The sequence below is a fragment of the Podarcis raffonei genome, chromosome 8 (genome assembly GCF_027172205.1).
Source record: "Podarcis raffonei isolate rPodRaf1 chromosome 8, rPodRaf1.pri, whole genome shotgun sequence".
Classification (NCBI taxonomy): domain Eukaryota; kingdom Metazoa; phylum Chordata; class Lepidosauria; order Squamata; family Lacertidae; genus Podarcis; species Podarcis raffonei.
Genome location: NC_070609.1, coordinates 6,823,502 through 6,845,008, shown reverse-complemented (window position 1 = coordinate 6,845,008; position 21,507 = coordinate 6,823,502).

The window sequence follows — 21,507 nt, the reverse complement described above, 5'->3', positions numbered from 1 at the left end:
ATTTATCTACTTGCACTTTGACGTGCTTTCGAACTGCTAGGTTGGCAGGAGCAGGGACCGAGCTACAGGAGCCCACCCCGTCGCTGGGATTCAAACCGCCGACCTTCTGACCGGCAAGCCCTAGGCTCTGTGGTTTAGATCACAGCACCACCCATGTCCAAATTAAGACTTGGGGGGCGCACTTGCCTGCTGGTCGCCTAGAGGCCCTTCCAACTCTCCGCAGGCGACCAGGTGAGTAGCAAATACAAGGCTGTGGCTTATGTTTGTAATTCAAAAGTGGTTATTTTCTTCAAACGCAACACTCCTGTAGTTTCTTTTCCTTCTTTGTCTCTTAACAGCCGCATGACAGGCAGACATTCACCAGGTCCATTTTTCTTGGCTGTGGAAATTCAGCGTAGAGTGGTACCTCCGGTTACGAACGGGATCTGTTCCAAGAGCCTGTTTGCAACATGAAAAGAGCGCAACCCGCAGCGGCACGTTTGCGCACGCATGGGTTGTGATTCGCCGCTTCTGCGCATGCGCGTGACGTCATTTTGCGCTTCTGCGCATGCGCGTGACGTCATTTTGCGCTTCTGCGCATGCGCGAGCAGCAGAACCCGAAAGTAACCCTTTCCGGTACTTCCAGATCGCCAAGGGACGTAACCTGAAAGAACATACAGTGGTACCTCAGGTTACATACGTTTCAGGTTACAGACTCCGCTAACCCAGAAACAGTACCTTGGGTTAAGAACTTTGCTTCAGGATGAGAACAGAAATCGTGCTCCGGTGGCACGGCGGCACCGGGAGGCCCCATTAGCTAAAGTAGTGCTTCAGGTTAAGAACGGACCTCCAGAACGAATTAAGTACGTAAGTTACATGTCACTGTAACATGAAGCGGACGTAACATGAGGTATGTCTGTAATCGAAAGCACCACTTAAGTGGATCCCAGCTTCGTTTACATACGGCAGGGGCTGTTACTTCATCACAGCTTCAACTTTCCCCTTGTGGTGGTTAATTCTATGCACCCAACTCCTCCCTCAAAGCAGCAGGCGGGATGTACAGGAGGCTCTGCAGGGCTGTTGTGCGACGCAGCTATTTAGCCCAGCGACCAGCCTCTCAATCACAGTGGAGGGTCTAGGCCTCAGAAGCGAGGGAGGGGGGAGAAGCTACAGGACCCACCAGATATCATAGAACTAGCACAGGAAGGGACCCCTTTCAGCAGGGGGCCAGTCCACTATCCCTCAGACCTTGTGGGGGGCCAGACTATATTTTGGAAAAAAATAAAATATTTTGGAAAAAAATAATGAATGAGTTCCTATGCCCCACAAATAACCCAGAGGTGCATTTTAAATAAAAGCACACATTCTACTTGTGTAAAAACACCAGGCAGGCCCCACAAATAACCCAGAGATGCATTTTAAATAAAAGCACACATTCTGATTGTTAACATAGTAGATAGATAATATAAGGATTTGTACAATTTTACAGTATGCAGAGAATAATATGTGTTGAGAAATCAAGAGAGAGGACATGAGGGAAGTATCGGGGCCGGGGCAGGTTTGATGGGGAGGTGGCGGGGAACGCGGGGAAATAATGAATATGTTATCTTTTGATATTTTGATATGTTGAAATTGTTAATAAAAAAAAAAACGAAAAAACAAATAAAAGCAGACATTCTACTCGTGTGAAAACACCAGGCAGGCCCCACAAATAACCCAGAGATGCGTTTTAAATAAAAGGACACATTCTACTCATGTGAAAACACGCTGGTTCCCGGACCGTCTGCAGGCCAGATTTAGAAGGCGGTTGGGCCGGATCCGGCCCCCGGGCCTTAGTTTGCCTACCCCTGATCTAGTCCAACCCCCTACAATGCAGGAATCTCAGCTAAAGCATGACAGAAGGCCGTCCAGCCTCTGTTTTGAAACCTGCAAAGATGGAGAGGCGTTGGTTTGCAACGCCGTGGCTAATGTCTGGGGGTGATGGGCACCGTAGTCCAAGTAATCTTTGTCCCAGTGGAATTACGGGCCGCAGACTGCCCATCAAATTCACTCCTTTCCTCTCTCCCAGCTGCTCTGCGTTTTCCTTTTATTCACTTTCCCTCCCCATTTCAGCCTTGACAGGGCCTGTGGCCCTCCAGATGGCAAGACTACAACTCCCATCATCCGCCTGCTGTGGCCGATGGGAGTTGTATCTGACAACACCTGCAAGGCTACGGGTTCTGCCCTCCCTGACTTAAGCCCTACAGGAAGCTTGGGGGGCCCTTGGCCTTCCAGGTGCTCCTGAACTACAACTCCCCTCATCGCTGGCCATTGGCCAGGCTTGCTGGGGCTGATGGGAGTTGTAGTCCCGCAACATCTGGAGGGCCAAAGCTCCTCTAGGCTGGAACATCCCCTGTTAATTCCGACTTTCCCATTTCGTGCCAGTTTCAGAACATAGCAACGGGACCAGGGAATGCCTGTTTTCCTCAATGTTTCCCTTTTAGCCCCCATTTGAACCACTAAGGTGCCGTTTTAAAGGGTCACTGCTTCCCGCAAAGATTTCTGGAGAGCCGTCTTCCCCTTCCCAGAGCTACACTGACCAGATGCTTGGAAGCTGTGGCTGGTTGGTTTCGTGGGAGCCGACTGAAACTAAATCCTTCAAAGACAGAGGTCCTCTGGCTGGGTCGGGATGGCATGGGGATGAGGGACCATCCCTTCTCTTGCGGGGGCCCAATTAGTGCCATTGCCTTCCGTTAAGAGTTTGGGTGTAATCCTTGACGCCTCCCTTTCCATGGAGGCGCAGGTTACAGCAACAGCCAAGGCGACATTTTTGCACCTTCGCTGCATCAAGCAGTTGGTCCCTTACCTTTCCCGCCCCGACCTGGCCACAGTGATCCATGCGACGGTCATCTCCAGGCTTGACTACTGTAATTCGCTCTACGCGGGGCTGCCCTTGAAGCTGTCCGGGAAACTCCAGCGGGTGCAGAATGCTGCAGCGAGGCTCCTCCTGGGGTCTCTGTCGTGGGAGCATGTTCACCCAGTGCTTTTCAAGCTGCACTGGCTCCCGGGGGAGTACAGGGTCAGGTTCAAGGTGCTGGTTTTGACCGTTAAAGCCCTTCATGGCCTAGGAACCTACGGGACCGCCTCTCCTGGTATGCCCCACAGAGAGCCTCAAGGTCCATAAATAGCAACACCCTAGTGGTCCCAGGCCCTAAGGAAGTCAGATTAGCCTCAACCAGGGGCAGGGCTTTTTTAACACTGGCCCCGGCCTGGTGGAACGCTCTGCCTCATGAGACCAGGGCCCTGCAGGATCTGATTTCTTTCCGCAGGGCCTGTAAGACAGAGTTGTTCCGCCTGGCCTTTGGCTTGGAGCCAGTTTGATTCCCTCCCTCCCTCTCTTTCTTTTTCCTTTCCTTCTCTTCCTGCAATGAGGCTACATTTTAATATTTTAACGTTTCAATATTTTAATGTTGTGTTCTAATTTTGTTTTTAAGTTGTAATCATTCCATTTGTTTTTATTATTGCTTGTAAGCCGCTCTGAGCCCGGCCTTGGCTGGGGAGGGCGGGGTATACCGTATTTTTTGCTCTATAAGACTCACTTTTTCCCTCCTAAAAAGTAAGGGGAAATGTGTGTGCGTCTTATGGAGTGAATGCAGGCTGCGCAGCTATCCCAGAAGCCAGAACAGCAAGAGGGATTGCTGCTTTCACTGCGCAGCGATCCCTCTTGCTGTTCTGGCTTCTGAGATTCAGAATATTTTTTTTCTTGTTTTCCTCCTCCAAAAACTAGGTGCATCTTGTGGTCTGGTGCGTCTTATAGAGCGAAAAATACGGTATATTATTATTATTATTATTATTATTATTATTATTATTATTAATATTACAGTTCCCAAAACGGCTTTAACAATCCCAATTCACAAGGAATTTTGGAGAGTTGTAGTTCCATGACGGGAATGGGCTTCTCAACAGCACCCTCATAACAAACTACAGCTCCCAAGGTGCTTTGTGGGAAACTGGAATCGGACTGAAATGTATGGTGAGGCCCCTATTCCCCTCGGAGAACTACAATTCTCAGAGCTCTCTAGGAAGAGGGACAGGTTAAACTACTCTGGGAATTGTAGCTCTGTGAGGGGATAAGGAGGGGCTCTTATAACGCCTCAGCAGCTAACAGATTGAGGTTGAATCCTGACAAGACAGAAGTACTGTTTTTGGGGGACAGGGAGCGGGTTGGTGTGGGGGATTCCCTGGTCCTGAATGGGGTAACTGTGCCCTGAAGGACCAGGTGCGCAGCCTGGGAGTCATTTTGGACTCACAGCTGTCCATGGAGGCGCAGGTTAACTCTGTGTCCAGGGCAGCTGTCTCCCAGCTCCACCTGGTACGCAGGCTGAGACCCTACCTGCCCACGAACTGTCTCGCCAGAGTGGTGCATGCTCTAGTTATCTCACGCTTGGACTACTGCAACGCGCTCTACGTGGGGCTACCTTTGAAGGTGACCCGGAAACTGCAATTAATCCAGAATGCGGCAGCTAGACTGGTGACTGGGAGTGGCCGCCGGGACCACATAACACCGGTTCTGAGAGATCTTCATTGGCTCCCAGTACGTTTCCGAGCACAATTCAAAGTGTTGGTGCTGACCTTTAGAGCCCTAAACGGCCTCGGTCCAGTATACCTGAAGGAGCGTCTCCACCCCCATCGTTCAGCCCGGACACTGAGATCCAGCGCCGAGGGCCTTCTGGCGGTTCCCTCATTGCGAGAAGTGAGGCTACAGGGAACCAGACAGAGGGCCTTCTCGGTGGTGGTGGCCGCCCTGTGGAACGCCCTCCCATCAGATGTCAAAGAGATAAATAATTACCTGACATTCAGAAGACATCTTAAGGCAGCCCTGTTCAGGGAAGTTTTTAATATGTAATGCTGTACTGTTTTTAACACTGATTGGGAGCCGCCCAGAGTGGCTGGGGAAACTCAGCCAGATGGGCGGGGTATAAATAATAAATTATTATTATTAAATTATTATTATCAGCGCCCTTAAACTACAGTTTCCAGGGTTCTCTGGGGGAAGCTATTTACATGTGCAGTATGAAGATATCCACAATTTCTGGCAGTCTCTTTCAGGGAAGCTCTGATCCTCACGGAGGGTGAAGGGAAGAGAGGGGCAATTAATTTCTGCTTTTCTCCTGTGACTTAACCCACTTGTGACGTCCGCGGAGTCTTTTTTTGGTTCCCCTTTAATTTAAGAGGTGAGGTGCAGCTGGGACTTTGCACCAATCACCAGGGAGCTGCCAGGCGGATGTGCTGCTGTCAACAGGTTTTCATTTCCCCTTTTCTAAACATAACAAAAGAGAGGTTTGTTTGTTTCTTCTGCTGTTGAGAGGGAAATATTGAATGGCCTCTGCAGCCGCCTCCCGCAACCCTTTGCCCAGATGGTTTGGGCTGCAATTCGGGCACCCTCTTAGCCAGCACAGGGAAAACCCGCTCTGAACAACAGCCTGAATTTCAAAAAGCAAAACCCGAGACACCGTTTTCTCCCTACACCCATTTTCCAACATGGTGCCCTCCAGATGTTTGGGACTGATAATTCCCATCAGCCTCCATCGTGCAAAACATTTGAAGGGGCACCAGGCTGGCAAAGGGTGTACATGGGTTGTTTATTGCCAACCTGATGCCCACGAGCAAGTATAGGCCTCCTAGAAAGAAAGTTATGCATCAAAATGTTCAGGTACCTTTTAATAATATTACCGTATTTTTCGCCCTATAGGACGCACTTTTCCCCCTCCAAAAATGAAGGGGAAATGTGTGTGCGTCCTATGGGGCGAATGCAGGATTTCCCTGAAGCCTGGAGAGCGAGAGGGCTCGGTGCGCACTGACCCCTCTCGCTCTCCAGGCTTCAGGAAGCTATCCGCAAGCCTTGCAAGCCCGGCGGGAGGTCCCGCCGGCTCGCAAAGCTTGCGGGCAGCAGCCTGCAGCCCACAAGCTCGGGGGATAGTGGGGAGGCGGAGCGCCGCCACCCCGCTATTCCCCGACCTGATCTGAAGGCTGGTGGGGGGGGGGAGAAGCAAGCTTCTCCCAAGCGCCAGCCCCATAAGCTCGGGGGATAGCGGGGAGGCGGAGCGCCGTCACCCCGCTATTCCTGGACCTGGTCTGGAGGCTGGCGGGGGGGGGGGAGAAGCAAGCTTGCTTCTCCCCATCGCCAGCCCCATAAGCTCGGGGGATAGCGGGGAGGCGGAGCGCCGCCACCCCGCTATTCCCCGACCTGATCTGAAGGCTGGCGGGGGGGAAGAAGCAAGCTTACTTCTCTCCCCCCCCCCGCCAGCCCCACAAGCTCGGGGGATAGTGGGGAGGCGGAGCGCCGCCACCCCGCTATTCCCCGACCTGATCTGAAGGCTGGTGGGGGGGAGAAGCAAGCTTGCTTCTCCCCCCCCCCGCCAGCCCCATAAGCTCGGGGGACAGCGGGGCAAGCTGCTGCCTCACGGAGGCTAGAGAGGCTGTCCCTGAAGGCAGAAGAGGGAGACGGAGCGCTCCGTCTCCCTCTTCTAGCTTGGGGATGGCTGCGCAAACCTGGGGGGGAAATAAAAATTTTTTCCTTGATTTCCCCCCCAAAAAGCTAGGTGCGTCCTATAGGGCGAAAAATACGGTAATAATGATGATAATAATTTATTATTTATACCCTGCCCATCTGGCTGGGTTTCCCCAGCCACTCTGGGCGGCTTTCAACAGAATATTAAAATACAATAGACTACTAAACATTAAAAGCTTCCCTAAACAGGGCTGCCTTCAGATGTCTTCTAAAAGTCTGGTAGTTTTTATTCTCTTTGACATCTGGTAGGAGGGCGTTCCACAGGGCGGGTGCCACCACCGAGAAGGCCCTCTGCCTGGTTCCCTGTAACTTGGCTTCTTGCAGTGAGAGAACTGCCAGAAGGAACCTCGGCGCTGGACCTCAGTGTTCGGGCAGAACGATGGGAGTGGAGACGCTCCTTCAGGTATACTGGATCGAGGCCATTTAGGGCTTTAAAGGCTTTTAAGCACTTTCTGTAAAATAGGAGTAAGATATATATATATATATATATATATATATATATATATATATATATATATTCCTGGTACAGTGGTACCTCGGGTTAAGAACTTAATTCGTTCTGGAGGTCCGTTCTTAACCCGAAACTGTTCTTAACCTGAAGCAGCACTTTAGCTAATGGGGCCTCCCGCTGCCACTGCGCTGCCGGAGCACGATTTCTGTTCTCATCCTGAAGCAAAGTTCTTAACCCGAGGTACTATTTCTGGGTTAGCGGAGTCTGTAACCTGAAGCGTATGTAACCTGAGGTACCACTGTACTGAGGAATGTTCCTTGTTGCTATTAGGCGGCTAATTCTATTCTAGGCTGCATTAATAGAAGCAAAACGTCCAGAACCTTTGTTCTGCCCCTAAATCCTGTTCACATGCACTGCTAGTAAGCCAGGTATCCCCCATCTTAGATTTGTGCACCTGGTTTTTCCTGCCTAAGTACAGAACCTGACATTTTGTCCCTGTCGAAATTCATTTTGTGAGCTTGGGCCTGGCCAGGTCTCCAATCTGTTAAGGTCATTTTGAATTCTGATTTTTTGCACGCAGCCCCAGGATAACTCAGGAGAGGACTCTTAAAAGCGCCGAGACACCTGGGGAAAATGGTTCGTGCGAGGCGCGGCTCCTGGCAGTCCCCCAACGCCTTGCTGCGACACCAGTGGGTTGTGCGAAGTGGGTGGGGTTTTGTGGCTTGAAGGTGTGGCGCCGCACCTACTTTTGAACACAACACCTTTATTCTTTCTCCTCTTAAGCAGGTAGGGCTTTCTCACTGGCAGGGCTCCAGGATGGGGGTTCAAGGGCCGTGAGCCACGCAGCTTGCAAGGCCGTTGCGGTTTCCATTCATTCGCGTCTTCCCAGCAGGACTCTCATGCCTTTGGCTGCTGTGTGGCAGGCAGGAACCCCACAGGTCTAGCTTTTGCTGTTGCATTTCATCTCCATGCCGGGAAGCAATAATCCCAGTCTAATTGCTACCACGGGATGCGGGTGGCACTGTGGGTTAAACCACAGAGCCTAGGACTTGCTGATCAGGTCGGCAGTTCGAATCCCCGCGACGGGGTGAGCTCCCGTTCCTTGGTCCCAGCTCCTGCCAACCTAGCAGTTCGAAAGCACGTCAAAGTGCAAGTAGATAAATAGGTACCGCTCCAGCGGGAAGGTAAACGGCATTTCCGTGTGCTGCTCTGGTTTGGCAGAAGCGGCTTAGTCATGCTGGCCACATGACCCGGAAGCTGTACGCCGGCTCCCTCGGCCAGTAAAGCGAGATGAGCGCCGCAACCCCAGAGTGGGTCACGACTGGACCTAATGGTCAGGGGTCCCCTTTACCCTTTAATTGCTACCACCTGCCATGTAGCTTTTATTTTTTTAAAAAGGCACAATTGGAATCCTGCCATGAAAATAGGCTGCAACACTGATAACAACATTTATTTATATCCCACCTTTTTTCTCTGATAGAGGCTTAAAGATAATAGTTGCTGTTAGAATCGTAGAGTTGGAAGGGGCACCGGTGTCATCTAGTCCTACCCTCTTCAATGCGGGAATATTTTGCTACTTCTTCTTTGGCGATCCCTCGTAGCCGAGTAAGATTGTCTTCCATAAACACGGTTTTAACAATGAGTCCGTAGGTGACTGTGGAGGCCAATTCTGGATCCACACGTCCTTCCACAGTGGGGACATTGGTTTCTGGTCGGGAGTTGATCACGGTGTGGATTTGCCAAGCGTGCCTTCCTCTTAGCACGTTTCTCCCTTTTGTCCTGAGTTTGAGTGTCTTCAAAGCCCATGACACCTTTGGTAAAGGCTGTTCTCCAGCTGGAGCGCTCACAGGCCAGTGTTTCCCAATTGTTGGTGTTTATACTACTTTTTTTTAAGGGATGCGGGTGGCGCTGTGGGTAAAAGCCTCAGCGCCTAGGGCTTGCCGATCGAAAGGTTGGCGGTTCGAATCCCCGCGGCGGGGTGCGCTCCCGTTGCTCGGTCCCAGCGCCTGCCAACCTAGCAGTTCGAAAGCACCTCCGGGTGCAAGTAGATAAATAGGGACCGCTTACCAGCGGGAAGGTAAACGGCGTTTCCGTGTGCTGCGCTGGCTCGCCAGATGCAGCTTTGTCACGCTGGCCACGTGACCCGGAGGTGTCTTTGGACAGCGCTGGCCCCCGGCCTCTTGAGTGAGATGGGCGCACAACCCTAGAGTCTGGCAAGACTGGCCCGTACGGGCAGGGGTACCTTTACCTTTACCTTATACTACTTTTTTTTTTTAGATTTGCCTTGAGACAGTCTTTAAAGCTCTTTTGTTGGCCACCAGCATTACGTTTCACATTTTTAAGTTCAGAATAGAGTACGGTGAAACCTTGGGTTGCGAAAATGATCCATGTGGGAGGCATGTTCGCAACCCGCAGCATCCACAACCCGCAGTGCCGCATCTGCGCATGCGCGTGATGTGTTCCGACGCTTCTGCGCATGCGCAAAGTGCGATTTAGCACTTCTACGCGAGCACCGAAATCTGTTCCGGTACTTCCGGGTTTCGGCGCATCCGTAACCTGAAAACGCGCAACCCGCAGCTATCGCAACCTGAGGTATGACTGTAGTTGCTTTGGAAGACGATCATCAGGCATCCGCACAACATGGCCGAACTCAAATCCTTGAAGATAAGAGTCTCATGCTCTACTGACCGAGCTAAACCACATAAAGACTGTAAGAAACACAAAAGCAACAGATGCGTTTAAAACACAGCTGAGGCCCTAACAAATGGGACACTCAGGGTAGAGACGAAAACTGGGAACACCCATTGGAAGAAAAATATCTGGCCCTGTCTATCCGGCCTTCCACGCCAAGGGGTACCAGCCCCCACCAAAAGCCTTCAGAGCTGGGAGGTTTTTTTAAAAGAAGGGAGGCAGAGAAGACCAACTTTCTAGTCCTCAATATTCTAGTGAGCAGCTTTTGTAGCCAAGCAAGGCCTCCCACCCTTCAGAGATGCAGGTCTTTGTGAAACCTGCGCCCTCCACCCCGAGATGTCTCACCCTTCCCCGACTGTAGGCTCATTCAGTAGAGACACATAACCTCAGGGTTGTGGGTTCGAGCCCCATGTCGGGCAAAAGTTTCCTGCATTGCAGGGGGTTGGGCTAGATGATCCTTGTGGTCCCTCCCGCCTCTATGATTCTATGACATGGGTAGGCAAACTAAGGCCCGGGGGCCGGATCCAGCCCAATCGCCTTCTAAATCCGGCCCACGGACAATCCGGGAATCAGCGTGTTTTTACATGAGTAGAATGTGTCCTTTTATTTAAAATGCCTCTCTGGGTTACAGTGGTACCTCGGGTTACATACGCTTCAGGTTACATATGCTTCAGGTTACAGACTCCGCCAACCCAGAAATAGTACCTTAGGTTAAGAACTTTGCTTCAGGATGAGAACAGAAATTGTGCAGCAGCGGGAGGCCCCATTAGCTAAAGTGGTGCTTCAGGTTAAGAACAGTTTCAGGTTAAGAACGGACCTCCGGAACGAATTAAGTTCTTAACCTGAGGTACCACTGTATTTGTGGGGCCTGCCTGGTGTTTTTCCATGAATAGAATGTGTCTTTTTATTTAAAATGCATCTCTGGGTTACAGTGGTACCTCGGGTTACATACGCTTCAGGTTTACATATACTTCAGGTTACAGACTCCGCTAACCCAGAAATATTACCTCGGGTTAAGAACTTTGCTTCAGGATGAGAACAGAAATCATGCAGCAGCGGGAGGCCCCATTAGCTAAAGTGGTGCTTCAGGTTAAGAACAGTTTCAGGTTAAGAACGGACCTCCAGAACGAATTAAGTTCTTAACCCGAGGTACCACTTTATTTGTGGGGCCTGCCTCGTGTTTTTCCATGAGCAGAATGTGTCTTTTTATTTAAAACGTACCTCTGGGTTATTTGTGGGGCCTGCCTGGTGTTTTTACATGAGTTGAATGTGTCCTTTTATTTAAAACGCATCTCTGGGTTATTTGTGGGGCATAGGAATTAATTCATTTTTTCTCCCAAAATATAATCCGGCCCCCCACAAGGTCTGAGGGACAGTGGACCAGCCCCCTGCTGAAAAAGTTTGCTGACCCCTGTTCTATGACATGGCCCTGAACTGCCTGTGTGTGTGGATCTTTCCCCTTCACACGCTGCAAAAGCTTTCAAATGCCAGGCACTCAAACCCGCCAGCTCCCTTCTCTCTGACAAAGCCAACCTCCCTTGTGTTGTGGGAGACATTCCTCTTTTGCGTTGGAGGGTCCTGATGAACCCAGCGCCTGCCTCTTGCGAGCCGAGGCTCAAGGTCTAAGTGCGCAACTGAATCGAGCCCGTGGGAGAAAAAACCTTCGTTTTATTTCAAAACCGAACAAGCCTCTGGCAGCTTCCTTCAGCTCCTTATAGTTTCTTTGTTGCCGGGTTTCCTAGTGGGATGGACAGTGTAGCAAGGTGTCCGAAGGCTAACTCTTTCTGCTTTTCTCAGGCCACTCTGTTCCAGAGAGAGTGGGCTTTGGGGGCGGATTTGCAGTCCTCAAAATCCTGGAGCCAGGCCTGAGCGTAGGAGGAAAAAGAGAAGAGAGGAAGAGTGCCAGCCAGGAGTTGGCAAGCTGGTGAGCTTTGCCAGTCCACAGTCCTGCACATGCTGAGGTCTGGAACTTCACACTACGACGGCGACGCCTTGTGGGGCAGCGGCGCAGAAGCAGCTGTGGCCTTTGGGGCCCGGTCCAAGCCAAATATTAAATGCCGGAGGGTGGGGGAGAAGGAGCATGTCTCTTGAATTCTTCCCATCTGGCGGTTCTGTTTGGAGCGATGGCTGGTTGCAGCAACAAGGAGAGTCCAAGGAAGGTTTTTTCTGTGGCAAGGCAGCGTCAAAGACGAGGAACTGGCGCTCAACAGCAGGGATTATCGCCACATCCAGGCTAGTCCCAGCAAGAAGCTGGGAATCTGATAAGGCAGCTGGCATCTTGCAATGGTGTAAAAACATGCAGGGGATAATAGGACGGTTGGCCAATCTTATAAAAGAGATGTTGTTGTTGTTGTTTAGGACAGGTTGCAACAGCCAAAACACAATACAGTGGTACCTCGGGGTTAAGAACTTAATTCGTTCCGGAGGTCCGTTCTTAACCTGAAACTGTTCTTAACCTGAAGCACCACTTTAGCTAATGGGGCCTCCCGCTGCCACCGCCATGCGATTTCTGTTCTCATCCTGAAGCAAAGTTCTTAACCTGAGGTACTATTTCTGGGTTAGCGGAGTCTGAAGCGTCTGTAACCCGAGGTACCACTGTATTGAAAACAGTTTGGCACAACTTAAAAATTACAGAAATAAGGTGGGAATATGCACCCCAAGTCTCAAGAGTCAGAATAAAGAGGTAAGACCTGCACCGAACATACAGTGGTACCTCAGGTTACAGACACTTCAGACTCCACTAACCCAGAAATAGTACCTCTGGTTAAGAACTTTGCTTCAGGATGAGAACAGAAATCGTGCGGCGGCGGCAGCAGGAGGCCCCATTAGCTAAAGTGGTGCTTCAGGTTAAGAGCAGTTCCAGGTTAAGAACGGACCTCCGGAACGAATTAAGTACTTAACCCGAGGTACCACTGTATTGGGAAACGTTATTTATCAGAAGGTGAAGTGCTGTGACCGTTCAACCTTATCTATTATTTTCTCTTGTATGATTTGACCTTCTGCTTAAAATATAATGGAAACCAAGGACACCTAATAAGTTATGTAATGCTCCTTAAACCGCAATTGACATTTTGTGTGTGGATGCAGCATATTATGAAATGATATACAGATGAAATTATATATATATATATATATATATATATATATATATATATATATATATGGTAAATATTTTCCCCCCCTGTAGCAACATCATCTTCTTAAAAATGAGGAACTTTTGCAGAAAGGAAGAGCGAATGCATCAGGCAGGAAGTGGGTGGCAAAGAGGTTGCAGATTCGTGGCTCCACCAAAACCGCAAAGGGACGTGTGTGTGTGTGTGTGTGTGTGTGTAACCGGTCCCAAGAGCCCAAGAATCCGCCTTTGCGACTGAGTCAGGCTTGTGAAGTATGACTGATATTTATTCTGACTGGTGTTGGCTCTCTGTGATCTCAGACAGAGAAGTCTTTCCGGACGGCACCTGCCACTTTGGAACAAAGGAAATCTACCTTATTCAGAGTTGAACCGGCCATCCCTCTGGCACAGTACTGTTTAACTGGAGATTGAAGCCAGTGTGTTTGACCGACTGGGATGGCTCAGTCGCTAGAGCACGAGACTCTTAATCTCAGGGTTGTGGGTTCAAGTCCCACATGGGGCCAAAGATTCCTGCAAGTATTTTTTCAAAAAAAAATTTAAAAAACAAACAAACAAAAATCTCAACCATATTTAAACCAAACTTTGTATCATTGTTAAGTGACTTCCTCGTATTCCCCTGGTTGTATTTCAGTGTATAACTTTTTATTTATTTATTTATTCAAAATTATAACAAGACATATTATCCAAAAACATATCATCCTTGTTTTTCTCCCCATTTTTCCTCCGTCCCCCCCCCCACAAAACCCACCCACCCCCACCCCACCCCCCGACTTCCCTCTGCTCCAGTCTTTGGTTTCTCTAAGAATGCTGTTTTCTGCATCTTACAAAGTTGTATAGATCCTCAAACTATTTAGCTGATTATTATCAATAAAAAGTTTGTGAATGTTTATTCAAAACCTGCCAAGGAGTCCAGTTCACTTTGTTGCGTCTTCAGATACTTTGTAAGGGGCTCCCATTCATCTTTAAAGTCACAGTTATCCTTGTCCTGTAGCTTATATGTCAGTTTTGCCAGTTCTGCATAGTCCATCAATTTTTCTTGCCATGATTCTTTAGCTGGGGTTTCTTCAGTCTTCCATCCTTGTGCTACCAGAACTCTTGCGGTCGTTGTCGCATACATGAAGATGTTTTTCAACTTTTTTGGCAGGTCTTTCTGGCAGGTCCTACAATCCCCAACAAAAATGCCTTGGGGTTTTAAACAAATGTTAAATGGAACATTTTCTTCAATTCGTTGTATATCATTTCCCAAACTTTTTTAATTACCTTACAATCCCACCACATATGATAAAATGTCCCCTCCTTTTCCTTACACTTCCAACATATATTTGAACTAGTTTTGTACATTTTCCCTAACTGCACTGGTGTTGTGTACCATCTGTACATCATCTTCATGTAATTCTCCTTCAACAGGGAACAATCTGTAAATTTTAAGTGTATAACATTTTAACGGTTTTCCAAAACCTAAATTCTTTTTAAAAAATTTACTTAAACACTTCACATCTTTCTTTCTTTCCAATTCAGCATTAAACATATCAATTCATCACATTACATATCTAAATCCTAAGCCTATCTGGTATTTGCAAGCTTTTCCAGTTAATTTAACTTCACATATTTAACTAAATAGTCTTTAAATTTCTTCCGTTCTTCCTGGTAATCCTCCTCCTTCTGGTCGCAGACTTTTCCAGTCAGGTTGGCCAGCTCCGAAAATTCCATCATCGGACTGGATGGCCCCTCTCAGCTCTGGGAAGCCGTTATTCAAATCTCACCCTGGCCACGAACTTGGTAAGCTGGCTAGAGAGAATTGTCTCTTAGCCCTCCTTCTGCAATGTGTGGATAATAGTGACACCACCTTGCAGGGCTGTTGATTTAATAGGAGTTGGCATGGTGTACTGACGCAGAGGATGTGGTGTTCCTAGAATCATATATTTGTAGAGTTGGATGGGACCACTAAAGATCATCTAGTCCAACCCCTAGCAAGGCAGGATTCTCAGCTAAAGCATCCATGACATGCAGCCACTGGGAGAGATCATCAGGAGGTTTGGGCTGGGTGTTCATCAGTATGCGGATGATACCCAGCTCTACCTCTCTTTTAAATCAGAACCAGTGAAGGCGGTGAAGGTCCTGTGTGAGTGTCTGGAGGCGGTTGGAGGATGGATGGCGGCTAACAGATTGAGGTTGAATCCTGACAAGACAGAAGTACTGTTTTGGGGGGACAGGAGGCGGGCAGGTGTGGAGGATTCGCTGGTCCTGAATGGGGTAACTGTGCCCTGAAGGACCAGGTGCGCAGCCTGGGAGTCATTTTCGACTCACAGCTGTCCATGGAGGCACAGGTTAAATCTGTATCCAGGGCAGCCGTTTACCAGCTCCATCTGGTACGTAGGCTGAGACCCTATCTGCCTGCAGACTGTCTCGCCAGAGTGGTACATGCTCTGGTTATCTCCCGCTTGGACTACTGCAATGCGCTCTACGTGGGGCTACCTTTGAAGGTGACTCGGAAACTACAACTAATCCAGAATGCAGCAGCTAGACTGGTGACTGGGAGTGGCCGCCGAGACCATATAACACCGGTCTTGAAAGACCTACATTGGCTCCCAGTACGTTTCCGAGCACAATTCAAAGTGTTGGTGCTGACCTTTAAAGCCCTAAACAGCCTCGGTCCAGTATATCTGAAGGAGCGTCTCCTCCCCCATCGTTCTGCCCGGACACTGAGGTCCAGCTCCGAGGGCCTTCTGGCGGTTCCCTCACTGCGAGAGGCCAAGTTACAGGGAACCAGGCAGAGGGCCTTTTCGGTAGTGGCGCCCGCCCTGTGGAACGCCCTCCCATCAGATGTCAAAGCGATAAACATCTACCTGACATTCAGAAGACATCTGAAGGCAGCCCTGTTCAGGGAAGTTTTTAATATGTGACATTTTAGTGTATTTTTCATCTTTGTTGGCAGCCACCTAGAGTGGCTGGGGAAACCCAGCCATATGGGCGGGGTACAAATAATAAATTATTATTATTATTATTATTATTATTATTATTATTATTATTATTATTATGACAGGTGGCCATCCAACCTCTGCTTAAAAACCTCCAAGGAAGGAGAGTCCACAGCCCGAGGGAGACCGTTTCCTGGTCGAACTGTCAGAAAGTTCATCCTGGCCTAGGACCCACGTACCTATGGGACCGCCTTTTCTGGTATGTCCCGCGGAGGACCTTAAGGTCCACAAATAACAACACTTTGGAGGTCCCAAATCGCAAGGTGGTTAGATTGGTCTCAACTAGGGCCAGGGCCTTTTCAGTACTGGCCCCGACTTGGTGGAACGCTCTGCCACAAGAGACCAGGGCCCTGCGGGACTTGACATCTTTCCGCAGGGCCTGCAAGACAGAGCTGTTCCGCCTGGCCTTTGGTTTGGACTCAGTCTGACCCTTATGTTTCCCTCCCGTTATGGTTTTGACTTTTAAAATGAGGCTGCATTTTAAATTGCATTTTAACCTGTATTTTAAATTGGGTGTCCCCCCCCCATTATGTTTTTACTGTGATTTTACTGGTGTTAGCCACCCTGAGCCTGGCTCTGGCCGGGGAGGGCGGAGTATGAATAAATAAGTAAGTAAGTAAGTAAGTAAGTAAATAAATAAATAAAATTAGTTGAAATCTCCTTTCTTGTAATTTGAAGCTGCTGGTTCAATTCCTACCCTCTTCCATGTAACAGCCCTTGAGATATGTGAAGATTTGTGTTGGGTCCTTAATTCAAACGTATTTCTTTTATACCCCAACTTTTCCTTCAAGGAGCTTGAGGTGGCAGACCTAGTTCTCCCTCGTCTCATTTAATCCCCGAGACACCCCTGCGGAGGGGAAGCTGAGGGGCAGTGAATGGCCCATGGTCTCACCCCACTGAGCTTCATAGCCGAGGGTGGATCCAAACCCTGGTCTCCTAGGTCCTAGTCCGACCCTCTAACCACTACACCACGCTGTCTCCATGTTACCCCAAGCATTGCCTGGTTAGGTGGCCTTAGGGAAACGCAGGTCCCTTTCTCTCTTCGCTGCAATAGGAAGGTATCTCACAGGGCTCTTGAGCGCGAAGAGCGCTGACGCCGCAAAAGCGCCTTACAGGTGTGATCAGCATTCCCTGTTTTAAGACGGAACTTAGCAGGAGGTGGGGAAACGAAACCCGCTTTCGGATTAATCTCTGAGGCTTTTGAGTGACAGCCGACAGGGTGGAGCCAGCGGCTCTGTAATCTGCCTCTGAACGGACTTGCATCTCACAAGGTGAGCGTGCGTCTCTGGAAAAAGCAGCCAAACAGGTTAACGGCGGTTAATGTTCCACCGGCCATCAAAGCGTGAACTGATGCCCTTCCTGGCATTAAGTTTGCTCAGTCAGCTGGTCTTTGAACTTGCAGAGGGGGCGGCAAACGGGGGGGACGGGACCGTGCCAGAGATCAGGTTGTGCCACAAGTTGCAAGCACTTAGCATATTTTTCGCTCTATAGGACGCACTTTTCCCCCTCCAAAAATGAAGGGGAAATGTGTGTGCATCCTATGCAGCGAATGCAGGCTCCTTGGCTTCAGCGAAAGCAATGCGAAGCTTCCAAAGCGCAGAGGGAGCTTTCGCTGAAGCCTGGAGAGTGAGAGGGGTCGGTGCGCACCAGTGGCGTAGCATGGGTTGTCAGCACCCGGGGCAAGGCAAGTAATTTGTGCCCCCTAACCCATGGATTTTAGCAGGGGGCAGAGAGCTGCGAGTGCGAGCGCCCCCCCCCAGATGTTGCGCCCGGTGCGGCCGGCCCCCCCTGCACCCCCCACGTTACGCCACTGGTGCGCACCGACCCCCCTCGCTCTCCAGGCTTCAGGCAGCTATCCGCAAGCCTTCGGAGTGCAGCAGGAGTTCCCCCCGCGCTCCGAAGGCTTGCGGCTAGCAGCCTGCAGCCTGAAGCCCGGGGAGCGCAGCGCCAACTCCCACTGTGCTCCCAGGGCTTCAGGCAGCTATCCGCAAGCATTCGGAGCGCTCTCCCAGCCCCGCAAGCTCAGGGAGCCGCGGCATGGCTGCGCTCAACCTTGCCACCACTCCCGGACCTGTTCGAGCTGTCTTGGCTTCTTTGCTCTTTGAGGCTGGGGGGGGGGGAATTTCCCCCCCTTTATTTCCCCCCCTAAAAACAAGGTGCGCCCTATAGTCCAGTTCACCCTATGGAGCGAAAAATACGGTATTTCAAAGCGCTGCATCCTTCAGCCCAGTGATGCAACTTGCCCTCCTGCAGCAGAAGCCAATGCTCAGATGGGTCTTCTCTCTTTGTGGTCCAGGGTTGCCAACTGGTCGGTATTGACAGGTGCACGGGGCCCCCTCTCTTGTCTGAGGCAGTGGAGCATCTTAATCTCAGGGTTGTGGATTCGAGACCTACATGGGGCAAGAGAGTCCTGCACTGCAGGGGGTTGGACTTGATGGCCTTGTGGTCTCTTCCAACTCGATCGTTCTGGGGCGTCCTGTGGACGATAGGTGGGTGGTCCCATGCAAGTGGGGAGGCCTGCCTTATCAGAGCATCACCTACGTGCTGGCGAATAAACACACGAGACATAACTGGCTGTGTTCATAGAAAGGTACACTATTCATAGTATCAAATTATAAATTTCAGTGGAAGTATGGTGCCGGAGGAGACTCTTGAGAGTCCCATGGACTGCAAGAAGATCAAACCTATCCATTCTGAAGGAAATCAGCCCTGAGTGCTCACTGGAAGGACAGATCCTGAAGCTGAGGCTCCAAGACTTTGGCCACCTCATGAGAAGAGAAGACTCCCTGGAAAAGACCCTGATGTTGGGAAAGATGGAGGCACAAGGAGAAGGGGACGACAGAGGACGAGATGGTTGGACGGTGTTCTTGAAGCTACCAGTATGAGTTTGACCAAACTGCGGGAGGAAGTGGAAGACAGGAGTGCCTGGCGTGCTCTGGTCCATGGGGTCACGAAGAGTCGGACATGATTAAACGACTAAACAACAACAACAGTGGTACCTCTGGATGTGAATGGGATCCGTTCCAGAGCCCTGTTCGCATCCTGAAATGAACACAACCCGCATGTCGCGATTTGCTGCTTCTGCGCATGTCGTAATTTTGAGCATCTGCGCATGCGTTTGCGGTGAAACCCGGAAGTAACGTGTTCCAATACTTCTGGGTCGCCACAGAGCGTAAGCTGAAAATGCTCAACCTGAGGCATATTTAACCCGAGGTATGACTGTACTTCATGTTGTTGTTTAGACCAGACCGCCACCCACGTCCCACCCACCATGTTTAAAGGTAAAGGTACCTCCTGACCGTTGGGTCCAGTTGTGGCCAACTCTGGGTTTGCAGCGCTCATCTCGCTTTATTGGCCGAGGGAGCTGGCGTACAGCTTCCGGGTCATGTGGCCAGCAGGACTAAGCCGCTTCTGGCAAACCAGAGCAGCGCACGGAAACACCGTTTACCTTCCCACCAGAGCAGTACCTATTTATCTACTTGCACTGGCATGCTTTCAAACTGCTAGGTTGGCAGGAGCAGGGACCCAGCAACGGGAGCTCACCCTGTTGTGGGGATTTGAACCGCTGACCTTCTGATTGGCAAGCCCTAGGCTCTGTGGTTTAGACCACAGTGCCACCCACGTCCCATCCACCGTGTTTAGCTGTGTGCTAAAACATACCCTCCAAGTGTCCTGATTTCCCAGGGACTGTCCCAAATTGTGAAAGCTATCCCAGCTTCTGATTTCATCCCGAAATGTCCCTAAGGATGGCGGATGAGCCAGCACTTGTCCCAAGTGGCAGCTGCAGGGCAGGAAAATATCTTTTTGCCTCTCCGTGGCTGCTAATAGTGGTTGCTGGAGAGAAGATGAGGAGAGGCTGAGGCCTATCCCAGCGTGATGTCCCAGCTCTGAGGGGTAGGCAGAAGGCAGGACCACCCTGGGAGAGAAGAAACTGGGAACTGAGCAAAACACAAGGAGTCTTGAGGATTTTTTTAAAAATACAGTGGTACCTCAGGTTACATACGCTTCAGGTTACAGACGCTTCAGGTTACAGACTCCGCTAACCCAGAAATAGTACCTCGAGTTAAGAACTTTGCTTCAGGATGAGAACAGAAATCGTGCTCGGGCGGCACAGCAGCAGCAGGAGGCCCCATTACCTAAAGTGGTACCTCAGGTTAAGAACAGTTTCAGGTTAAGAACGGACCTCCAGAACGAATTAAGTTCTTAACCCGAGGTACCACTGTACAAAAATGCTTTGTGCACCTGCATCTAATTTTACCCCTTTCCAAAATTTACGTACAGTGGTACCTCAGGTTACAGACACTTCAGGTTACGGAAGCTTCAGGTTGCAGACTCCACTAACACCGAAATAGTACCTCAGGTTAAGAACTTTGCTTCAGGATGAGAACAGAAATCGCGCGGTGGCCATAGCGGGAGGCCCCATTAGTTAAAGTGGTACCTCAGGTTAAGACCATTTTCAGGTTAAGAATGGACCTCCAGAACGAATTACGGTAAGTTCTTAACCTGAGGTACCACTGTATTGGTGTGTGTTTTTCCTTTTTGTAAATATGCCAAAGAATTTTTTTAAAAAGGGGATTAAGGAGTTTTCTCAGGACAGCTGAGGGCATGTGTTGTGTCCCCTTCGTTCAGTGGTAGTGGAAATATTCTTGAGGGGTGGAAGGGCAAAAAAGGAGGGTTGAGGAGAGTCAGTTGTGCAGGGGAGTGAGAAATGTCCCTATTTTCATCTGAGGGATGTTGGAGGGTTATGTTACGGTGCTCCACTTCCATCACCTTCAAAACCAGCTGCACGGCCAGGTCAGCAACTCAGGCAGAAACACAAAGATTTGACCTCCTCTGTGGCAGGTATTTCTTATATTCTCACAGTGTAACAGGAAACCTCTGTGTGTTTGTACATCTGCATGTTCAGAGTGGACTGTGCCTTCCATTTTAATCCAGGAAGAAGAAGCGTGCTTCTGCTATCAGAAGTTTGGGGAACATGCGGGTTTTGACATTTCCCAAACAGCCGACTGTAAACTGTGAAGGAGTCTGTAGCTTTTGCTCTGCATCACTCCTGTTTGCTCCGGATTCACAGCAGCGAGGTTCTGCAGATAACCCTCTGCTCCTAAATCCTGCTTACTCGAGTAACCACAGATTTAACTGACTTGCGATATGGAAAAGCGGACGAGGCAGCCAGAGGGAAGGCGAGAGCGGCGGAAAGTTTGACGCAGGCGACACTGGCTTTCAACGCTCGCAGGGTACCAGTGGAGAGACGGGTTTCAGGGCTCCCTCCCCTTTTAACTACAGAGCTTGAAGATATCTCGCTTCTAACAAGCAGCCTCTCAAGTGTAGGCTGCAGCTGCAGAAGCCTCACACGAGTGATGGGACTCAGGGACAGCTGCCCAGGTTGCAGCTGTTACCAAAACAGTCTTTCTCTCTCCCCCCCACTCCCAATGCAATCCCCTTTCCCTGTTCACTCAAATCCTATTTGGAATAAAATACATTTTTGCTACCTAGTTCCTGAAATAAAAAAAATTAGGTCATATATATAAAATGTGAGAGCTGGACCATCAAGAAGGCTGATCGCCGAAGAATGGATGCTTTTAAATTATGGTGTTGGAGGAGACTCTTGAGAGTCCCATGGACTGCAAGAAGATCAAACCTCTCCATTCTGAAGGAAATCAGCCCTGAGTGCTCACTGGAAGGACAGATCCTGAAGCAGATCCAATACTTTGGCCACCTCATGAGA